This window comes from Pinus tabuliformis, chromosome 9 (genome assembly GCF_031772625.1).
Source record: "Pinus tabuliformis cultivar Carrire ecotype Pingquan chromosome 9, CPIR1, whole genome shotgun sequence".
In the NCBI taxonomy this organism is placed as follows: Eukaryota; Viridiplantae; Streptophyta; class Pinopsida; order Pinales; family Pinaceae; genus Pinus; species Pinus tabuliformis.
The window spans coordinates 400,280,403-400,294,175 of NC_142307.1; the positions used below are offsets into that span (position 1 = coordinate 400,280,403).

Sequence of the window (13,773 nt, forward strand, 5' to 3'; positions counted from 1 at the left end):
GATAGATGTAGATGGTGTAGATAAATAATTAAATCTATTGGAAGGATATTTTTCGGTTCATGATTTTTCCAATAGGGAAAAGATTACTTTTGCACTCCTAAAAGTTGCCCCCCACATCAAGGACTGGTGGGAAACCTACTGTGAGTAGAAGGACGAGAAGGAAACCTAAATGTTTTCAGCCACACCCACTTGGAATGATTTCCGAGATGCCATCAAGGAATAGTATTATCATGTTGGGAGTTATGTAGATAAATACATAAAGTGGACCACACTGCGGCAGGGAAGGCACCAGGACATGCCAGAGTTCAAAAATATTATTCATACCCTTCACATGAAGTTGGGTATCAAGGATTCTGAGCGGCATCTGGTACTCAAGTACCGTGACTTTCTACACAAATTCATCCAGGATGAGATGGAGTTCCTAGACATATCCTCGCTTGGCACTGCCTATTGATACAACGTCAAGATCGAGAAAAAGTTTAAACAGAGGATGCGATACTTTGGATATGTGAATCCGAAGCAAAGGAAAGGTGTACCAAATTTCAAAGCAAAGGAAAAAGCCAAGGCAGACTGACCCAGGATAACTTGTCGAAGCCGCAAGCAAATAAAAACACCATGAAGACAAGGAAGGACACAGGAAAGTGGTGCGAGTTCCATAAGAGCCCCACTCCCAACACAATTGAGTGTCGAGCCAAGCAATCACTGGTGGGTGAGTTGAAGGATTCAGAGTCATATACATGTTCTGAAAGTCAGAACCTAACAAGGGGAATGACAAAGGTAAGCATATTATAGACGCGGAGCCCAACGCCACCATTGCCACCACTAAGGTCTAGAAGATTGAACCCAAAGAGCTAGAGGAGGGGGAGCGTCTTTTCCACTCATAGATGTGTGTGAAGGGTTCTCCGTTGTAGTTCTTTGTCGAAAACAAAAGCAAAAAGAACCTCCTTTCAGTAGAGGTCATGAAGAAGCTGGGCCTACTGACCACACCACACCTGCAGCTGTATGCCATTAGGTGGCTTCACCAATGATGAGGTCTATGCGTAAGATAACAGTGCTACCTTCCCTACAACATCAAGCCCTTCATGGATGAGGTATTGTGTGATGCTACTCCTCTTGAAGTTTGTGATGTATTATTAGGCCAACCATACTTGTGGAAGTGTCATGCTATGTATGAGTCTAGGCTTCACACTATTATTATTACTTTAGGAAATAAGTTATGCATGATACTGGAGGTAGCCCCACCTACTACCATCTCTTTGATCTCTACTGAGTAATCCAGTAAGATCATCTCCCATACCAGGAAATTTGTTTTCTTTCTAATTCGATCTCAAGGTAACGGGAATATCGTGGCCACATCCATGACCCCCGGGAAGGGTTCCTCTGTGCAACAGAAGTAGGTGGATAAGGTCATGGAAGAATACAGGGACATCTTCTCCTCACCTATAGGGGTATCGTTGCACTATCAGGTCAAACATTTGATCGATTTGACTTCTGGAGCACCTCTACACAATGGGCCGATATATTGCTGCTCCATTCTAGAAAATGAAGAGATCAAGCGATAGATCCAGGAGTTGTTGCAAAAATGCACATCCAACCAAGCTCCTCACCATATTGAAGCCCAATTGTACTTATACAGAAGAAGGATGGGAGATGGAGGCTTTGCATTGATTATCAGGCACTAAACAAAATCACTGTCAGGAACATGTATCCAATCCCATAGATTGATGACCTTCTGGACTAGCTTAATGGGGCCAAGTATTTCATTAAGATTGATATGAAGTCTAGCTATCACCAGGTTCCAATAGAGCCCACAAATGTATGGAAGATCTCCTTCAAATCTAAAGAAGGCCTTTTTGAATGACTGGTCATGCCTTTCGGGTTAACAAATTCTCCTGCTATTTTTACGAGGTTGATGGATGACAGCTTGTGACCCTTCACCAACTTGTTCGTGATTGTTTATTTGGATGACATTCTCATATTTAGAAAGAGTTAGGAGGAGCACTTGCAACACATCCAGTAAGTCCTTCAAACCTTGCAACAACACAAACTGTGTGCGAAATTGGAGAAATGAACCTTTGGCATGAACCAGGTCTAATATCTGAATTACATCATAGATGAGCAATGTGTGCATGTGGATCCATCTAAGATCCAATTCATTCGGGATTGGCCAGCCCCAACCACTCTAACAGAGCTTCACAACTTTTTGGGCCTTGCAAATTTTTATCTGAGGTTCGTGTTGGGATTCTCCCATATCACTTGGCCTTTGAGCCAGAGCACCAAGGGCAGAGTGAAAACAAAGTTTTCCTGGTCTAAGTCCCAATAGAAGATATTCGTTGAAATAAATCATCACCTCTACTTTGCACATGTACTCACATTTCCAGACCTGCAACAACCATTTTAAATTGAGACAAACACCTTCGATTATGCTATTGGTGCAATCCTCACCCAACACGGCAATCTAGTGACCTATCATAGTGAGACACTTTCCGATACAATTTAGAATTACCCCAACTATAATAAAGAGATGTAATCTATCATGTAGGATTGTTGACAATGGAAACATTACATAATGGGGAAGGAGATGGTTATCCACACCGATCACCGACCTCTTTAGTTTATACAAACACAAGGGAAGTTGTAGAATGATTGACCATCAGAAGTGGTCTACACATCTACAACAATTCCACTTGAACATTAAATACAAAAAGGGAAACACCAATCATGTTGTAGATTTTCTCAACCGACCCCTAGTTGCAACATTAACTACTATTCTCAACTCTTGTGACCATGAGACCTTTAGATGGATGCAACTGTACAAAAATGATCCATATTTTTCCACCGCACACTAGATGCTAGTGGATGGAAAGCAAGTCCCCGATTTCCACCTCCGGGATGCATTATTATGCTACCTGGGCCACCTTTATGTTCCTTCAAGTGAGTGTGCCAAGCTAATTTGGGAGGCACACTACAGTCGGATTTGAGGACATTTTGGTGTGGAGAAAACTGTGGCCATACCTCATAAGTTATTTTATTGGCCAAAACCATGACACTATGTTGGAAAATATATTAGATCCTGCACTGCATGTGCCATCGCCAAGCCAACCATCAAGAAGCAAGGTCTGTACACTCCTCTTCCTACTCCCAGCCAGCCCTTGGAATCCATATCCATGGACTATCTATCTAGCCTCCATTATACCAAGCATGGTAATGACTATGTATTTGTGGTTGTGGTTTTTTCTTTCTAATATGCCTATATTGGTGGCCTACAAGAAGAGTATCACAGCAGAGGACACTGCAAAACTCTTATTTGAGCAAGTGTGGATACATTTTGGGATCCCATAGAACATTATATTAGATTGGGATAACAGATTCTTGAACACATTCTGGTCTAGCCTCTGGACATTATTGGACACCAAGCTCACCAAGTCGATTGCATTCCATCCCCAAACTGATGGCTAGACAAAAGTCATCAACAAGATGATAGTGCACATATTGCACATGTACAAATATAGGCATCCACAAACCTAGGACGAAAGCCTTCCCTATTTGCAACACAATTATAACAAATCTCTCCATAGCTCGAATGGTCGCAGTCCTTTTCAAGTGGGTATGGTATTTCAACCATTATGTCTGATTGGTGTTGCCATGCCTCATGTGACTACATGAAAATAATCCACACATGTATAGTCTGAGGTTGATAAAGCAAACTAGTTTATTGAATGCATCCCAGCGCATATGCCAGTAGGTTCATGACATCTTAGAGAAGTCTAATGCCAAGTAAAAGAAACGACATGATCAACATCGGGTGTCGCACAAGTTTTAGGTGAGCGACAAATTTTGTTTGCATTTGCAAAAAGAACACCATACCGGATCCCATCAAAAGCTCATATCACTCCAATATGGGCCTTACACCATCACCAAGGCTATGGGAGACATTTCTTTTGAGCTCAATATTTCCCCATTCCTTGGCCTACACCCAATGTTAAATGTGGACCGCCTTTAGCCATACTTTCCGTCACTACTGAAAACATGAGACATTGCAAAACAACTCACACCAACATAGCTAAACCTAGACTGCATGGAAAAAGCCACAACTGATTGGATCATGGACACGTAGATCAAGAACACTTGCTAGCAGAATATACAACTATATCAGGTTGTCAAAGCTAACCGACTCCTGCACTAAGGCAAGTGGTTCACTAGGGACCAAGTTCAACAGAAGTTTCCCCATCTCATGGAGATACTCAACGCAATGGGGACCATTGCTTTCTGGGGGGCGGGGGGGAATGATTCAGGTGGATATTAGTGGCCACCCACCTAGTCCACTTAGACTACCACCATTGTTTCTTTTAGTTTCTTAATTGTATGGGATTTCAACCATTATGTCTGATTAGTGTTGCCATGCCTCATGCGACTACATGAAAATAATCCACACATGTATAGTCTGAGGTTGATAAAGCAACCTGGTTTATTGAATGCATCCCAGTGCATATGCCAGTAGGTTCATGACATCTTAGAGAAGTCCAATGCCAAGTAAAAGAAACGACATGATCAACATCGGGTGTCGCACAAGTTTTAGGTGAGCAACAAATTTTGTTTGCATTTGCAAAAAGAACACCATACCGGATCCCATCGAAAGCTCATATCACTCCAATATGGGCCTTACACCATCACCAAGGCTGTGGGAGACATTTCTTTTGAGCTCAATATTTCCCCATTCCTTGGCCTACACCCAATGTTAAATGTGGACCGCCTTTAGCCATACTTTCCGTTGCTACTGAAAACATGAGACATTGCAAAACAACTCACACCAACATAGCTAAATCTAGACTGCATGGAAAAAGCCACAACTGATCGGATCATGGACACGTAGATCAAAAACACTTGCTAGCAGAATATACAACTGCATCGGGTTGTCAAAGCTAACCGACTCCTGCACTAAGGCAAGTGGTTCACTAGGGACCAAGTTCAACAGAAGTTTCCCCATCTCATGGAGATACTCAATGCAATGGGGACCATTGCTTTCTGGGGGGTGGGGGGGAATGATTTAGGTGGATATTAGTGGCCACCCACCTAGTCCACTTAGACTGCCACCATTGTTTCTTTTAGTTTTCTTAATTGTAGCACAATTTACTATTTTTGGCAGTTTTTTGGGTCCTAAATGTTCGGAACCATTTTGAGGACCCAAATGACATTTTTTTTGGAAAATGGGAAAACCCAAAGCTTCTAGTAGGGGTTAGTGGTCGAAATTTGTTATCCTCAGATAAATATTTCTAATGAGGTATCATACATGTCAAACAAAGATTGTATGCCAAAGTTACAACCTCGAGAAGTTGATGTACCAATTTACCCCAACGGGACGCACAAACTTTTGGCGCTTCATCTCCTAGGGCTAGGTTTTTGGATGTTTAGGATTTTCCATTATTTCTCAATAAAAAATAGGCCTTTGAGCCTCATTGTAACATAGTTCACAAGGAATGTAGCCTCCACATCTCTTCTCAGAGATAAGCTACCATTGCTTGAGCTAGTTTATTTCCATTCTGCATGTAAACAATTTTCAGTATTTTGTTATCAATGAATTGAAGTTTATTTTTTTGCTGTAGCTCTGTGTTTTTGTTTAAATCTATATTTCATTTCGTTCCTGCATATATATGGATCAACTACCCTTAACTAATTTGATATTCACTAAGAGATAAGATATTCAATCACCTATTCTCTACATACTCTTAATTTTCATCCTTAATGATACTTAATAATAAACATTGTCTTTTTTCAAACTCATATGAGTCTTGATAGTCTAAAAAAACAAAAACAATATAATTTATCAAAAAATATGATCAACATGTAACTTATGAACATAAAACATTGGCAATAAGCCAACTCATATAAATTTGATATATATGTATATTATTTTCCTAGGAAATAATCTCACCCCACCCTTGCACACTTAAGCAAAGAATGGGGATTTTGGTGTCTTCCCAGTGTTTGTGGATCTCCTCCCCTTCCTCCTCAAAGTTTCTAGATGGAAGGCAAGTCAATTGCCATCTTCATAGGTGGTTGGTATCTCCAAAGGACTTGATAATATTTGATCTCGAGACCTTTGTGGAATTATCACAAGAGCTTATAATAATCAAACTAACCCTTGGGACTTGTATATATATGTAAATTAAATCATCAACATCAATCAACCTTGACATACACACACATGATTCTATATATTGTAATCGTAGTTTAATTACATGATACAAAGTCTATGCATTGTACTCATGCATGAATGACTTGATAAAGATAAGTCTTAACGTAAATAGAAAATTGATCTACATAGACAAGTTGTCAAACATTAAATGTACATATCACAATTTCAGGTATATATGAGTAAGAATTGACAACTGATTATCAGTCTGTTTGTGCTATTTCTCCAGTGAAATTGTGCACATGCAAGAATCAGCGGTAAACCTTTGTGGATTCACTGTAAACAAACATATTTTTTTAATGAGGGCCGTTGTTTCAACGATCATCTCTAATCCTCTAAATTAAATCAATATTTTCATCCATTTCCTCAATGAACTTCAACTAAGTGTCCGATTTGGTCTCTTTGCCAATATTTATGTTGGTGTCAACTCATGTTGAGATTCATGAAATATATGATATCACATATAATTGGGAAAATATAACAATATGTGGACTACACATATCTTCCTAGCAAATGAAAAATTGGTCATGTTTATATTATTCAGTGACAAAGCAGTTGTTAGGAATAAATTTTCCTTTCCAAACCTACAAAACTTCTGCAATTTGTTAGATGGGCCAATTTTCTACAATTTGTTAGATGATATTTTTGAATCATATCATTACATACTTCATGAATGCACATGAAGCATGTGACATTTTCAATAGGATTAATGTTGCAATAGTTACCCCATTAATGTGATCAAAAGAGGAATCATCATGACAATGAAGAAGAGCGAAACAACTGCTAATGCTAAAAATAAAAAGCAACCTTGAATAATTTATTCATCAACTGTGTAGCACTTGTTATGAAAATTAGTAGGATCAGATATGAAACACTTTACTCGTGTTTATAATCAACGATAATGCTTCAAATTCATGGTTGTCAAGCTGCTATTCATAATATCCACTTCCATCAATCCTTTCATTTATTTTCATGTATGCTTTATATAACATTTTTTCCATTTAAGGGTTTGGCTATGCAAGAACTCTTTTAACTAACAGAGTGTGCTTCAAATAAAGCCCATCCATATTAGGAAGGCACCTATTATTTTTAAAGATTTATAAATGACTTGGCATTGTAGTTTTTAGTGTTTTCCTCTAAAAGGACTTTGTCCCATACTCAGGAAAGATTTGTCAAATGTCAGCAGTGCCTATTGGGTCCCAACGATTCAACACTCAAGGTAATACTCTTTGAATGTGTCATGGTACTCTAACTACCTCTGACAAGTTTTCAATAATGAAAATTGAGTCGGAAAGAATTTTTATGACTTGAACCTTTTCTTCTTAAAAAATTGCTTGGGATTTTGCTTCTGCTACAGGCAATTGAGCTATTAACTGGATGTTATGTTTTTGTTCATGTGAGAGAGTTTTAACTTGATTTCTTAGCATGTTATCTTTTTCTTTTGATTATCTGAAGTATGTTGCATCCTCTCCTCCATGACTATATTTTTCAAAAATGATAATGTTACTAATGTAAGCATGCTTTGAAAGAGACAATTATCTAGTAGATTGTCCTACAATTTGTTAGAAGATGGTTCCTTTTCGAAGTAAAATATATGCAATTGGTGTTGTAGGGTAATACTGTTGCAGCCATGGGCTCATTTAAAGGTTTGAAACAAGTACGCAGAATTGCAGAGGATTGTATTCGTAATATACATCCAATTTATCATATCAAGGTATTGATATTATGTGAGTGAGCATATCTTAAAAGTTAAATTTCTTGCATGATACACATGTGCAATTGATTATTGAAATATATCTTGACTATTAGTGTGGTGCTTTTGCACTTATGAACTCATGATAAAACAAGAGCTTGCAAAAGATCCAGAATTTGCAGGGGAAAATTGGGATAGGTTTTTGCCTAAGTTTAAGAAGTAAGATATTTTTTTCCTTGGTTCCCTTGGGAAGCTATATCATTTCATTTTGGTCAAGAAGCCTATGCTTAACCACTTTGAACTTATTTATTCTTGTACCAATGATGAGTGATGTAAATATTTGTTTTGAGTAGGAGAAATGTAAAGCAAAAGTAGCTGAAGAAAAAAGAGAAAAAAACTTATACACCTTTTCCAACACCACAGCAACCCAGCAAGGTGAGTTTGAAATCTTGCTGATTAAAAGTATTGTAATCGAAGATCTTTATCATATATGTAATGAGTGGGATATCAAATGACACTCAGATAACGAAATTGCACAATTCATCAACCACCGATGAATTTTGATTGCAATACTTCTAAAAAGACTAAAGTGTGAAAGGACTTATCATTTTTTTCATTGCCTACATTGAAGGTCAAACCGTCAAAGTAGGCACCTTTGAACTACAACTTATTGATTTTTTATATTCAATGTGTATGAGTCAATTTCCAAAAGGCTTATAGTTTTGTATGCATGTTTATATAAATTTATGCTTGCTTCCTCTGCTTCTTGCTGCCCACTTATTAAAATAAGGATAATAAGGCAATTTTATAAATATCCTTGATTGTAGTGGGCATTGAAAAAATGCAACAAGAAAAATCCTAATTTAATTTGTCCTTGAATTAAATTGTAATTCTAATTCTCATAGCAACAACTAACTAAGTTAAGTTGACTTAGTTGGCTCAATAAATTCGAGTTGAGGAGTCTATCTAGAGTCATGTAGAGTGATCCCTAAATTTTAAGGGCCCAGGTTGAGTTCTAATTGAGTTTTGATTATTTAATTCAGTTTTACTGAGTTAAAATCAGTTAAACTAGTTTTAACTGATGGACGAACTAGTGAGAGGTCAAGTGAATTAAATTTGATTTAATTCACATGTAGTGATCAATAAGATAAATGATAATTCACTCATAATAACTCATGCATGTCAATTCTGAGAAAGACAAAGTTGAGATTAGAGTTCAGGGACAATGTATTACTAGTTGTAAAATCATCTAAATAAAATTGATCGTGCATGCAACTAGAGGAAGGCCTATGGATGGATAACACAGTTTTTTTTTTTTTATCGTTAAAACTATTCTACTTCTATTATTTACAAGCTGAAACAGTTACATCCAGGATTACATGTCCCCAGGGGCCAGGGCTGGTCCTCTGGTTTGATAGTGCTTATAGAAAACTTCATTTTCAGGGGTCTTCCAAAAACTACTAAACGCCCACGCAGGGGCAACACCCTTTTGACCACTAACCCATGCAAGGGCGCCATGACTGAAACTAGCAACCCACGCAGGGGCGGTAAGCGTTTGCATCACAGAAAAAACAAAATTATAAATCCCGCGCAGGGGCCAAGGAGAGAGAGAGGAGTACTTCAGCAGTATTCTTCGCGCGGGCGCATTTGAACATAGAGTAACAAAATTAGGAGGCCAAACCATGACATTTACAGCGTAATTAAGCACAGGTAACAAGAGTAGCAGTTCACAACAAGAACCTGAGAGTTGTCGGAGGGCCGAAGCATGGTGGAGCCGGCGCCTATTCAACCGAATCCTCGTCCTCCGGGTCCTCTTCATAAATCCAGTACTCACCTTCCGGTGGAGGTCCCCAATCGACTTTGGCTTTGCCTGAAGCTGGCGCTGGCTGAGGCGAAGGTTGCACAACATTCGTTCCAGGTGGTGTCTCTGCTCTTTCCTCAGCAACTCTGGAACATTCAGCATGATGAATTTGGGCGCTGGGTAATCCTCCCACCTCCTCTTTCGGTTCCTCCATGAAGAGGACCGAAACATGAGCATTGATGTTGGAATGACATTGCGCACATCTGACAGTGAAGACCGTCATTCCGAACGCAGGTAGCGGAGCAGAGCTTGAGTCCGGTGATCTTGTATCCATGAATTGGGACGGCCGAATGGGGTGTGCACCTGCTGACTGGTGGCATGAAAAACGACAGCAACATAGAGGCGGATTTGTATCCGGGGGACGAGAAGTGCCTTCCCTTCCAGTGCCTCGACGGCTAATGAGCCTCTGTCTTGGCGCCATTCCCTTCTTGAAGACCAATGAACGTGATAGTGCTATGGAGAGGGATATGAGGGATGTGAATCCGCTCTTATCCTCCCTTGCAGCCCTGTATCTACCTGCAAATGCCCCAGAGAGCTCGTGAACCAGCGCTTGAATGCCTGACAAACTGAGGCCTGAATCCCCAAATCGATCCTGAAACTTTGCAAAACATTCCCTTCTCCATCCATACTTAATCTGCTCTGGATTGCCTCGGGGTTGGAGTGCCTTAACTTCCATCTGAAACCGTTTAAGTCGCGCAGTATCGGCAATGAATTGCCGTCCCCTCTCCCTTCAGCTCTCACGCTTGCCATCTAGGGTGGCGTGGAGCATTTAAGGCCTCTTCTGTACCTACGACCGCCCATGTTGAACATTTGGCGGGTCATTCATATGCGGCGTGGCACCCGCATCCGGGTGGGCATAGTCATTTTGGATCAGCTTGTCCAGCTCCTGAGCCTGAGCATTGTCTGTGATCATGCTTGGGTCTCCTGTTAGGAGAGTGTGATCATAAGCTGCTCCTAAATTGGCAAGAAGGTCGGCCACCTTGTTGCCGTCCCTTTTTATATGAGTGAAGGAGATTGCCCTGTTGCTGCGAAGGGCATGTTCTATGGCTTCTAAACGAGCCGCTAGTCTCCAACTATTTGAGATCTTTTTCGCTTGGGAGCCATTCTGCAATCTCTTTGCCATGTTTATAAGAATTTGGGAGTCCCCTTCCACAATTAAGGGTTGCAAGTTGAGGTTTCCGGCTAAGAGGATTCCTTGCCATAAACCTTCAATTTCCGCCGAATTATTGGTGTCCCACCCCAAGGACCCCAAGAAGATTTGCACTGGCTTACCTTCATGATTCCTTAGGATGCCTCCAAAGCCTGCTTTTCCGGGGTTACCTTTGGAAGCTCCGTCAAAGTTGAGCTTGTAAGAGTGCCTGGGAGGAGGGCTCCAGGTATTTTTGATAGCTTCGCTGCTTGTGGAGGAGCTATTCCTGTGCTGAGACTGAGGAATGTTCAATTGCCAGTTGCTCATAATATTTATTTCATTGTCAAGAGAAGGAAAATCCTCCTCTGACCATGAGTGTAGAAGTAACGTCTCATTCAGGTTTCCATGTAAATTGTTCCATATCTCCTCGATCCTTGAGCTTTGATTTTTAAATATCCGCCTATTCCTCTCTTTCCAAATACTCCAGGTGATGAAGCCAGGGAGAAGGCTCCACAAACAGTTGAGTATTGGACTTTTATATGGGTTCGGAGGCCAGTGCCTTAGGGAGTCAGTGATGTCGACTTTTGTTCTACACCTTTTTTGACATATGAATCCCGCTTTTTCCCAAAGCTGATTTGCTAGTGGACATGAATCCAGAAGGTGGAGCAGCGTTTCTTCGTTTTGGCGACAATTGGGGCATAGCGATGGTCCATGGAAATTCCTTTTTCGTAACTTATCCCAGGTGAGGATTTTTTTGTGACCAACAAGCCACAGGAAGAAAGAGATCTTGGGCCAAGAGCCAAGCCCCCAAATTTTACTCCATATAGGATCTGAGTGGGTGTTATTGTGACAAAGAATTTTGTAGGTTTCTGAAGTGGAGAACTCGCCTTTTGTTCGATATCCCCATCTCAAGATATCAGTTCCTTCGTCATAGCGGATTCTTCTTTTGTCCAACTCCTTCTCCAAAGCCTCTGTGTCTTGCATGTTTGCGTTGATAGCCCATTGGTTTCCATGTTTCCAATTCCTGAATCCATGTTCCCCCCCTTGCTCCCAGTAGTAATTGATCTTTTCTTGCTGCTGTTCTGGCCTGATGTGATCCAGTGGTATTTGTAGGGCTCGGAGGAGCTTTGGCATTTGATTCCACGCATCTGTCCAAAGTCTTGCTGTTTGACCATTCCGAACCTCCCAAAAGCTATGTTGTTGTATTAAGTGGTAGTGCTGTTTGGCTGCGTTCCAGATGAGCGAGCCATTTTCCATGGGGATAAATCGAATGAGCTCCTCCTGGGGTCTATTGTTGGCATATTTCGCTGTCCAGATTTTTGCCCAAGGCTTCTCCGGATTAGAGATCCACTGCCACCAAATCTTGGCACTCATGATGGCATTGCTATGCTCGGGGTCCCGCAGCCCAATTCCTCCATGCTCCTTTGGTTGACAAACAATTGGCCATTTGACCAACGACCATTTCCGATTAGTTGCCGAACCTCCCCATAGAAAGCTGCGTTGAAGCTGCCTGATTCTCTTTAGGAGGTAAAGCGGCATAGCCTGTAGGACTGATTTAATGAGCACAACTCTGCTGGCTAGGTTGAGAGATCTAAGAGTCCAAAGATTGAGACGGGATTCCATTTTCTCTAGGAGAGTACGCCAGGCGGAATGCTTAATTGCTGAGGCAGTGAGCGGGGCGCCGAGGTATTTAGAGGGAAGGGAGGCAGCAGGGATTCCGAGGATGCGGGTGACTGCAGATTTGACGGGAGGAGGAGTATGAAAAAAGAATATCTGCGATTTGGCATAATTGATATCCGTGCCTGAGGCATTGGCAAAGTCATTGAGTAAGGATTTGAGGCAAGAGGCTTCCTGGGCTGAAGGGTAACCAAAAAGCATGGTATCATCAACAAATTGCTGATGGGACGAGGCAGGGGTGTTGTGAACTGAAAGACCCTTGAGCCGATGAGATTGAAGAGCTTGCTTGATGTGACGCCCTAGCCCTTCCGCCATGAGAACGAATAGGAAGGGAGACAGGGGATCCCCCTGCCTGATTCCTCTTGAAGGTTTGAAGGGCTTTGAGGGGATGCCATTCACCAAGACTGAGAACTGGGTGGAGTTTATTAGGCTCATGACCCATCGGATCCACATGATACTAAAACCAAAAGCTTTTAACATTTGCTGTATGAAATTCCAGCTGAGTTTATCAAAAGCTTTTGAGAGATCGAGCTTAAGAAGCATACCTGCCTGCTTTGAAAGTTTGAGAGAGTGTAAGATTTCGTGGGTGAGGAGAATGCCATCCAAGATCTGTCTGCCCTCCACATAGCCTGATTGTTCCTGTGATATGAGCAGCGGTAGCAAGGGCTTCAACCGGTTAGCCACTACTTTAGAGACAACCTTGTATATCACATTGCAGAGTGCAATCGGCCTAAATTTGTCAGGCGTGATAGCCTCCTCCTCCTTAGGGATTAAGGCTATAAAGGTTGTGTTGAGGGAAGGCAGCATCCAGTGTAGGGCCCTCGATTCTTCCACCAGTTCCCATACTTCTTGTTTAATCAGCTCCCAAAAGGTGTGAAAGAATGTGGAGGTAAATCCGTCTGGCCCCGGAGCTTTTCCTTCTTTGAGCTGGAACATCGCTTCATCCACCTCCTGAGGCAGAATTGGGCGGAGAAGAAGCTCGTTGTGCTCTTCCTTGATGATTCTGGGCACGTTGTTAGTAATTTTTTCGATTGCCAGCGTTCTGTCTCCCATCGGCTCTTGAAGGAGCTGATTGAAGTGATTGCGCAGCGCCTCCTCTATTTCCTCGTGCTTTTCTATTTTTTCTCCCCCTTGCTTCTGGATAAATGGGATGTTATTGTGCATTCTCCTCTGAATGGTTGTTCTGTGGAAGAACTTGGTGTTACGCTCTCCTTCCTTCA

General features: G+C 41.3%; 1 long non-coding RNA gene across 1 annotated transcript; it reads left to right on the top strand.

Moving 5' to 3' along the window:
* Positions 1-8,022: 8,022 nt before the first annotated feature.
* LOC149148835 (uncharacterized) lies at positions 8,023-8,291 on the top strand. Its single transcript, XR_016262887.1, has 2 exons — positions 8,023-8,105; positions 8,240-8,291. It is a non-coding gene; the product is annotated as an uncharacterized LOC149148835 (long non-coding RNA).
* Positions 8,292-13,773: the final 5,482 nt, after the last annotated feature.